This window comes from Mauremys reevesii, linkage group 27 (genome assembly GCF_016161935.1).
Source record: "Mauremys reevesii isolate NIE-2019 linkage group 27, ASM1616193v1, whole genome shotgun sequence".
NCBI lineage: Eukaryota > Metazoa > Chordata > Testudines > Geoemydidae > Mauremys > Mauremys reevesii.
This window is the reverse complement of record NC_052649.1, coordinates 2,813,707-2,821,212: the sequence shown is the minus strand read 5'-3', so window position 1 is coordinate 2,821,212 and position 7,506 is coordinate 2,813,707. Positions and strand designations below refer to the sequence as shown.

Sequence of the window (7,506 nt, the reverse complement as noted above, 5' to 3'; positions counted from 1 at the left end):
AGAGACAAGGTGGGTGAGGCAATATCTTTTATTGAACCAACTTCTGGTGGTGAGAGACACAAGATCTCGAGCTCCACAGAGGTCTTCAGGTCTGGGAAAGGTACCAGAGTGACAACTAAATACCAGCGGGAACAGATTGTTTAGCATAAGGAGTTAACAGGTTGCAAAACACCCTCCAAGGTGAAATGGGCAGTTAACACCTCTGTAGTCCGAGGCCAAAAGAGGGCTAGTGGGTTACAGATTGGTGTAATAAGCCATAGTTAAGGCTACGTTTATGTCAGGGAGGCCCAGCAACAGGTGACAGACCCCTGAGGGGAACCACCGCAGGGTTCCAGCGACGGGGGACACTTCGGCGAGCCATGGCGGGGGTGTCCCCTTTTCTCTTTGGGAAATATAGTCACCCTGCCACAGGCAGAGGGAGAACCCCACAGCTCCGAGCCACCGTGGTGGTGGGGGAAAACCAGGGAGCCGCAGCAGCAAGAGTCAGACAGGTCACGGCTTCCGGGAATTTCTGTTTCTTGCCCATCACCTGTCCGGGACTTTTACTAAAAACAACCATAACAAAAATCTTAGCCGTAGTCAGTTGTGTGGCATGTTCAACCCGAGAGCTGGTGGAGAAACAGAATTTCCATGAGTTTGGGGGAAAAAAAATTAATTCCAAATTGGAACAAAACACCAAATTTCTAAATTTCCAGCAAAAGAAAATTTCTCAAAACCCTTTTGCTTCGTGTCAGTTGTAGGGTTTGGCTTCCTTCCGCTTTGATTTTTTTTTTTAATTACATTTTTTTTAAGCATTTTACAAAACCATGTCCCATCAAATCACTCATAAAATGCTAAAACATTTTAAATGCTCTTATCCAAATGCTTTGTGTCTATTCCCCCCTCCAAACAAAATTGTTAAAAAGTGACAGGATGTTTTGATCTTGATGAAATGGCATTTCCCAGTGGAAAAACATTCTATGGGAAGATTTCTAACCAGCTCTGTTCAATAGCAGGCCAAACTAGTCAGCCAGACGTGTGTCAGATTGTTTGCTGGATGGGTGGGATTTCTGGAAAAGCCCAGGGTACATTTGCTTTTAGGAAAGTCTCTCGCTCATGCTCCTTGCCCCCCTTTCCCAGCTTATATTCCTACGTCAGCTCCATCCTTCTGTTAGACTCCAGAGATCAGAGAGCCTGGAATAGGGAAACCCACCTAGACAAGTGGGTCAGAACCCACCCGAATCGTATACCCTCTCCCAGCCTTTTCTTTAGCGTAGCATTCAGCAGAGGCTTTGTGCCGCGTTGGGGTGACCCACTTCTGTGTAGCGAGGAAGGTTTTCACTGAGCAAAGGGGGTTTCAGACCCCAGGTGCTGGCCCCCCTGTTAATCGTAGACACAGTCATGCTAGCAAGATCCCAGAGCTCAGTCACACATGGGAGCACAGACTCACAACCAGCCTCCCACCTGACAAAGCTCACAACGAACCATACCACAGAGACTCACAGGAATCCCAACACATGACTAACCCTGCCCCCCCGCACAACTCCTAGGAGAAAACAGACTCACAAGCACACATGGAAACACAGACTCACAACCACAACTCACAATCATACATGTGCAAAAAACAGATTCACAACCACATCGACCAACCTGACAACCGCACACAAGAACACGTATCAGAGGGGGAGCCGTGTTAGTCTGGATCTGTAAAAGCAGCAAAGAGTCCTGTGGCACCTTATAGGCTAACAGACCTATTGGAGCATGAGCTTTCGTGGGTGAATACCCGCTTCATTGGATGCACAAGAACACGGGCTCCCAAACAGCCAAACACACCTCTCTATTGAGCTCTGTCCACATAAGTGTCATTTTATAGCCCACCACAGATACACATCCATGTAATAAGGCAACTCCCCCGATTCAGGTACCCATCTGCAACAACAGGTGTGCCCTGCCTCAGTTTCCCTTTCACTCCACCCAGGAAACGAGCACAGCCTCTCACTGTCCGATACAGCCTTGATTCACAGGCACCCGTTCAGTGATCCCCCAAACCCTTGTAACAAAACCCTTCTCCAGTTTCCACACTAACCAGGGAAAGATACAGCAGGATTTTCCAGGCCCCTCTCCAGGGACAGCACCTCCAGCTCCCCACCCGAGAGGCAAGAGCAGCACTGGGGTCCCAGTTCCCTTCCTCTGACCCTGGGCCCCACTCTGGCTCCCATCGAGGAGGCCTGCAGTCTCCTGACTCTTACCACAGCCCCCAGATCCGGTCTCCTACAAGACAGCTCCCTGCAGGTTTGAGTCCTACCCCTGCCCAGGACACCTCCCTCCAGGATCCCCCTCCTTGGCTTCCCCTCACTGAGCTGGGGTTTCCCCCTTTGCTCCAGGGCCACTGCCCCATCCTTCCACCCAGCATTGGTCAGTTCTCACCTGTGGTTCTGGTCCAGGTCTCTGAGCTCGGCTCTATCTAGGCTGGCCTGGGGCTCTTTCCCTGGCAGCTCCAGCGCCCTGGCTCTGAATTACCCAATCTCCAGCCCAGGTGCCCTCTCTTAAGCCTAATTAGATGGGTCAACTGACCAGACACAGGTGCACTGGCATCTCCCTTCTTAAAGGGCCGGTGACAATCCATATATGAACACAGATCTCTAGCCCCCCCCCCCCACACACACACGGATGCAGACTCACAATTTCCCCACCACACAAGAACTCAGATTCCCAGCCAGTCGCAAACCTACACAACCCCCGCCCCCAACACACACCACAGCACAGACTCACAGCCACCCCGCATCCAAACTAGGCTAATCTCACACACACACGTACCCAAGACCAGACTCACAACCACCCCCACCCGCCCCACAGGCATCTCCCCCAATCCATCTTCGGGAACCCAGACTCAACACAACCCCAGGCACATGCAAACAAGGACACACACTCGCAACCCTCCCCACAAGAAGACGGACTCAGAAGCATCCACACATGACAATGCAGCCTCCCCAATGCAGACTTGCTCACACACGCACCCTGCATTCATATACAGGTGTGTAGGTGTGGCCGGCTATCAGCTGGGTCTTGTATGTACAGATCTCTCCATTTTCCCAGCCGCTCTGCTTAGAGGCTCTCACTCCTTCAGGCATGCAGCCTCCCCAGGCTTTTCTCTGGAAAACACACGTCCTCCCCTCTGGGCCTGGCTTTCCCCCGTTGCTTCTGGAAAAGACCCTCTCACATCCGGCAAATTGCTGCAAGACCCCCGCATCTCCAAGGCAACCCGCCGGACCCCGTCAATTCCTAACGCGCTCCCAGGCCCCGGGCCGTCACTCAGGCTCCAGCAGCCGTTGTCAGCGCTGAAAGAGCATCTTTCTCCCCTCGCCTTGCTCGAGGGCGGACGTAAACCGAGCCAAAAATGCCAGGAGTGGGGAGGGAAGTTAAGAAAACAAGAGGCGCCAAAGAAGGAACAATGCGACTATGTGAAAACTCAGACCTCTGGCTAGTTCCTAAGGGTGCAGGCAGGGACGGCTCTAGGGTTTTTGCCGTCCCAAGCAAAAAAAAAATTTAGCTGCCCCCACCCCAGCCCTGGCTCTCACCCCCCCACCAGTGCCCTCCCCCACCCACACCCCTGCCACCCCAGCCCTGGGCTCTCTCTCTCCCCCCCACACCCACACCCCCTGCTGCCCCAGAACTGGGCTCTCTCTTCTCCCCATTCCACCCACACCCCCTGCCACCCCAGCCCTGGGCTCCCCCCTACCAGTGCTGACTCCGCCTGCTCCCCCCTCGCCTCCAGCCGGTCCGGCACTGGCAGGGTCGGGGTAAGCAGCGGGGGTCCCAAGCCCTCTCCAGCCAGGGCTCCTGCCTCCAGGACTGGCTGGGACCCGGGAGGGCAGAGCCGGGGGACCGCCCTGGCAGGGGGCTGAGGAGCTGGGGCAGGGTAGCCCCAGAGGGAGCGGAGCCCCGGAGAGTGGGACACGGGTCCCGCATGGCAGCACCCCGCTCTCTATAGCCCCACTGCTGCTGCTGCTGCTTCTGGCCGCGCTGCCGCAGTCCCTGGGCGGCTCAGGCCGCTTCGCTCAGCCCCAGCTGCGGTGCCCTGCGGTACCTGCAGGCGGCTTCGTGTGCCCCGCGGGGCGGCCCCCAGCCCAGGTGTCCCCTGCTCGGAGCCTGCCCGGCCCAGCCACAAGATACGGGCACTGCTCCCCCCAGCACGAACCGCAGCGGCCCCAGGGCGCCCCCCACGCACGACACGCTGCCGCTGCCAGGGCCGGCTCTAGGCTTTTGCCGCCCGAAGCAAAGAAAAAAAAAAGGCTGGCCGGAACGCCGCCCCTGGAAATGTGCCGCCCCAAGCACGTGCTTGGTTTGCTGGTGCCTAGAGCCGGCCCTGGGTGCAGGCAGTTTGATGGCAGAGTCCAATCGCATTAGGATCCTCCAACCTTTCCAATTCAAGAGCAGCGCTGGGTCCTCTGCTCGGTTCTGGAGCAGCGCTTCACCATCCTCTACCAGGGCTCCCGTCCGCCAATAAAATCCACTGGCTTGTTGAGCTACAGCTGCACTGCCCCGTCACTCCCAGCCCTCCTACGTGCTCTGGGAGGGCCAGTTTCCAAAAGAGCTCAGCCCCCGTGAAAAGCAGGGCAGGGGCTGGGTCACTCAACATCTGCAGGGTCATTCCTCTAGCCTCCTGTGTCACGGCTGCAGAAGCCGGGCGGCCCCATCCCTGTTGCATTCTGTCCGTCAGGGTTCTCCTGCTAAGGTGAAGGGGGGTGGGAAGGCAGGAATCAGTGGTTTAAAAAGTAGTCATAAATGAGAGAGTGGAAGGAGGAGAAATACACACACATGCACACACGCACACACATGCACACACACGCAATGCAGGGTGGGGAGGGGGAACCCACCTAGGAGAACTGACTCTGAACCGGAGGTTAATCGGCACAACATGGTCCAATCAATGCTCATGGCACAGGCTCCTGACAAAGCGAGTTTACTCCCCGGCAGTCCCAGTGCTGCTCCCAATGGTCCAAACCCACAGATCCTCGCAGAGGTTCCTTGCTGGCCCCACAAAACCTTCGGCCGCAAGATTCCACCTCCTTTCACTCCTGCTTTTGCTCTAAGGAGCAGCAGCAGCGGCAGCAGCAGAAAATGATGCCAGCCTCCCCCGGCTTCTCCAGGCTCTGCAAGGGAAACAAACAACATCTGCGAAGAGGGATCAGTTCAGATCACAAGCTGGGCAGGGAGAGACTCCGGGAAAAGCCGGCGACTCTCTTCTCCATCCCGCACTGGGAAGCACTGCGGAGAGACGCGGCGATGCAGTGGACCTAGGGCTGGGGGAGCGTTTGGCGAACAGCCTATGATCTCATTTTGGAGGAGGGCACGGGGCCAGCTGGGTACAATGGTCTCATTGTAAGGCCGGGGTGACTTGGGTCCTCAGCAGAGCTCAGTGGTTGGGGGGGTTTCTGTGCACCGGCATCGCAGGCAGGTGTGCAAGCCTCGGCGTGTGTGTGTGTGTGTGAAGGTCTCCGTGCCAGCACCAGTGCCTCTGTGCCCATTCGTGTGTTCTTGTGCACGGTGCGTGGGCACGAGAGTGCGCCCAGCCTTTCGGTGCTGCGGGCAGGGGTGAGTGGTGCAGGCTGTGGAAGGACCCAGGGTGTGTGTGTAATTCTGTGCATCTGGCCTGTGTGCGCGTGGGGATGCCCTGTGGGGCCCGGCGCGTGGGTCTGGCCCATTGGCAGAGTAGCTGCTTTTAATATGGGGGGAGGGGGGGATACACACCAAAGACACAGTAGCAATTCATGGAAAAGTCTGTTTCCAGGCAACCATCCCTTAGCAAGCCAGAATGGGAGAGAGAAAAGCCCAGGAGGTTCGAGAAGGGCCATTTCCAAACAGATTTTCCCGAGGCGCCAGGGGCCCTTTGAAGCAGAATGAAACAGACAGTAAAATCCACACAGCAACGGAGGTCAAAGCTGCCAGGAATCGGGCCCAGTCTCTGCACCCGTCTCCCCAGCAGCAGAACCCAGAACTCCTGCCCCTCCTAGGCTCTCGAGATCCGGCCGGTTCACTCCCAGGCCATCAGCTACAAAGGGACAGTGCAGCTCCCCCGCCAGGCCCCAGCTCCCAGCCTGCCCCCTCGGGAGCAAGTCAGGTGGTGGCTGAGCCTGGCCCCCAGTCCCCCCGAGGGGCGTGCGCTGAAGCGGGGGTCGGCCGGCCCCCCCCCGCTGAGCCGGTTCCGTGTCTCCCATCAACCCAACGCCCGCTCGGCGGGGGGGGGAGAGGGACTGACCATGGGCCGGTTCAGGCAGGAGGACGCACTTGGCGGAGGTGGGGCCGCCCCCAGAGAGGGGGCAAGCCTTCAGTCTGGTCCATGGAAGGGAAGCGGGGTGCAGGGACCGGCATTGACTGACGTTGGCTCGTCCATAAGCATCCGCCCCGGCGTGCCTCCAGTTTGCGGTTCGGGGGCTGCTGGTATCTGAGAGGAACCTGTGGGACCAGGCTGGGTTTCCCCACCGGTAGCTCTGGGGAGCTGGGCCCTGGAGAAACACAAGCCACTGCTCAGTGTTACTCATCTCAGCAGGGGTCAGGGCCACGGGTGCCAACGTCCCCGTGCCAGCGGCTAGCACCCGCCCTGGCCTCACAGGAGCTCCGTCACGTGGCCAAGCGGGCGTTGACCCCGACAAAGGGAGGCAAACATCTGGGGGCCCGATTCTGTGCAGCCCCCCCGGGCGTCTCAGCTTGGGGGGACGGGCAGGGTGAAGGCAACTTTGTACCGCCTCTGCGTCCTTTGGATTCCAGGGCTCAGCTGCCCCCCAAGCTCAGCCCCATGCTGCTCCCCAGTTTCCCCATCCCCCTCTGCCCTTCCTGCAGAGGAAGCTGATCTCGCTGTGGATGGAGAGGACCCGTGTGGCTCCTTCCTTCCAAGCATTAGGGAAAGAAAACTTGCTTTTCCCCGCTCCTGGCAAGGGGAGTGGAAAGGAGTGCCGGGAGCAGCCGGAGGACACCAGACACGGGGGAGAAGGGAAGAGAGAGCCAGCCGTACACATCTGGCAGAGGGGCTAGAGAGAGAAGACGGAGGAGCGAAAGAAGGAGACAGGCATTGAGGGGGAGAAAGAGATCCAGGCCCAGGCACTCCGGCGGGGCAAAGTGCAAGGGACGTGGGGGACAGAGGGTGGGGAGAGAAGGAATGCGTTGGGGAAGGGAGCGAAAGAGAGAACGTGGCAGAGAGCGCGAGAGAGGTGTGAGGGCAGGGATGAGACGGGGAAAGAAAGGGACGGAAGGCGGCAGAGGAAGAGAGGGAGCGTAAGAGATGAAAAAGAGGAGAAGGAAAGCGGGAGGAGGTGTGACAAAGCGGGAGGCTTGGAAGTCCCACCTCTGCGACTGCGGGGCTCCGGGCACCTGCCTCTGAAACAGCTGGTACTAGCCACCGGCCGCTGGACTACCTGATCCAATTTGGCAACCCCTGTGTTCCTAAGTGGCAGAGCAAGAGGCTGGCTCGAGGGGAGAGAGGAAAGGACAGAGAGAAAGGAAAGTGGAGCGGAGACAGACACAGCTGGG

The 7,506-nt window shown here is 58.0% G+C and overlaps 1 long non-coding RNA gene across 1 annotated transcript; it reads right to left on the bottom strand.

The window, feature by feature from the left end:
* Positions 1-20: 20 nt before the first annotated feature.
* Positions 21-5,408, bottom strand: LOC120392182. The gene is made up of 3 exons (XR_005591617.1): positions 4,857-5,408; positions 4,398-4,709; positions 21-608 (listed from the first exon to the last, which is right to left on the bottom strand). It is a non-coding gene; the product is annotated as an uncharacterized LOC120392182 (long non-coding RNA).
* Positions 5,409-7,506: the final 2,098 nt, after the last annotated feature.